The 2145-nt window shown below is 33.4% G+C and overlaps 1 pseudogene; it reads left to right on the top strand.

The window, feature by feature from the left end:
• Positions 1–2145, top strand: part of LOC107677824 (fibulin-7-like) — a 13020-nt pseudogene that overhangs the window by 3897 nt on the left and 6978 nt on the right.

The following is a 2145-nucleotide window of genomic DNA, read 5'->3' as shown; positions in this document are numbered from 1 at the left end:
CACACTCAATCACTCACTCACACACACACACACACACACACTCAATCACTCACTTACACAAACATACATTTTAGTAGTGTTATGTCAACATAACGTAAACATATTTAAAAGGTTACTTTATTACATATTATTAATATATACGTAAAATATTTTTATTATTTCAAAGTGAAAATATATTTTTTTTTCTTACCTCAAAATTTCATATATATACATACACATATACACACACATACCAGTGATGCTGCAATGTCAATCTAATTATAGTTTTTCATTTTAATAAATGTAATAGGCATGGTTATTATCTGATAAGCATTTCAGATTTCCATGCTATTATTTTTGGTTTTATACCTGACTAAATCATGAAAATCAGCTAAGTCACTCTAGTAATTCATCAGTGGTGTTACTGGATCTCATTACCTTTGACAAAAGAGAATGTCAGCCAATGGTCAATTACATTTATTTTTAAAATGCTAAATTATTCAGTGTGATCATGTATGAAATTAGACCGAACAGAAATGAATGAATATAGCATGGTAGGTTTGATGTATGATTAATGGGTTTAATTTTTTAACAGATTGCAGATGCAAATGCCACTGTAGTTGTAGAACGACCCAAATGTGATTGAGCATTGTGTGTGTGTGTTTCAGACACTGACGAATGCGAGCTCTTCCGTCTAACTCGTCCTGGCCATCTTTGTTTGCACACCTGTGTGAATACGGCTGGAAGTTTTCACTGCGAGTGTCCCGCCCGTTACAGCCTGGGCCGTGATAGCAGGAGCTGCCATGGTCCGTTCATTATCAAACCTTCATTATGACCTGCTGGTTTGTCAAAGTTCTGTAGAATCATCTCAAACAAACAACAGAAGATCGGTTTTAAATCTAGTGAGCTGCCTTCCTGTCTGCTTCCATAGGCACCTGCCTTCTAGGGCAACATCCTAATTACAACCTTCCTCTTTACTGATTGGATAATGTGGTAAAATTTCTAAAATAATTGCAAAATAATCTAAAAAACAAAAAAAGAATAAAAATACTCAAGTTGTAAAATACTCAAACAAATACTGGGTTAAAAAGTCAGTTTTTAATGATACAGTGTTGAACTATTATTGATACTTTTTTATTAAAATAAATATATTTATATGTATATTTATATGTATAAAGTTTGCCATCTTGGATATACTTTTTTTTTTTTCACTGAGCTCCTTGTAAGACATTCTGGGAACACAATGATGCCATAGATTTTGCCCAAAAGTGGGTGCCTATGATGCTTTAAAATAAAGCCGAAGTTGATTGTAGAACTATTGTCGCTAATGGAGCTACCATCAACTTAGGCTTACAATTATTGCTGTCAAACGATTAATCGCGATTAATCGCATCCAAAATAAAAGTTTTTGTTTTTGTTATTATGAATATATAAATACACACACATACAGTATATATTTTGAAAATATTTACATGTTTATACGTAAGGGATAATCAACGATAATTCGCGGAGGCCGCTTCGCGTCGTGCATTTAAAATCCTTTAATGCACGGCTAGCCGTTGATTGTCCCTTACATATTTAATATATAAACATATCATATTTTTCTTAAATATAATCATGCATGTGTTTGTATTTATATATACATAATAAATATACACAGTATACACACATATATTATGTAAACAAAAACTTTTATTTTTTCACGATTAATCATTTGACAGCACTACTTACGATGCTTTTGGGAAATGCAGCCCTGATCATTCCAATACACATATATTTTCATAACGACATGGCCATCTGGAATGAAGCAAGCAATCAATAGCTGCATCCCAAATGACGCACTATACACGATGTACTTATGCACTATGTACTCAACCATGTAGTGCATGAATTATATAAGGTTATTTTGTCATTCATAATCGGAGTCTGATAGCCCCTCCCCCTTCGCTACGTAATTAAAGCTGCGACAATTGAGTGCATGAAGTGTCCAACATTCCACACTTCATTTTTTCGGTTATTTAAGTGCAGCATCCAGGTATTTAAAGTGCACTTTTTCTTTTTGGAATTTTCAGTGTGAACGCACTACTCGCACTATTTATACTACAAAATGTCATAGAATAGTGCATAAGTACGCGATTTGGGATGCACCTAGTATTTTGCATAAAG

Source organism: Sinocyclocheilus anshuiensis, unplaced genomic scaffold, assembly GCF_001515605.1.
Source record: "Sinocyclocheilus anshuiensis isolate Anshui unplaced genomic scaffold, SAMN03320099.WGS_v1.1 scaffold1310, whole genome shotgun sequence".
Lineage (NCBI taxonomy): Eukaryota > Metazoa > Chordata > Actinopteri > Cypriniformes > Cyprinidae > Sinocyclocheilus > Sinocyclocheilus anshuiensis.
This window is presented reverse-complemented; position numbering and strand designations above follow the sequence as displayed.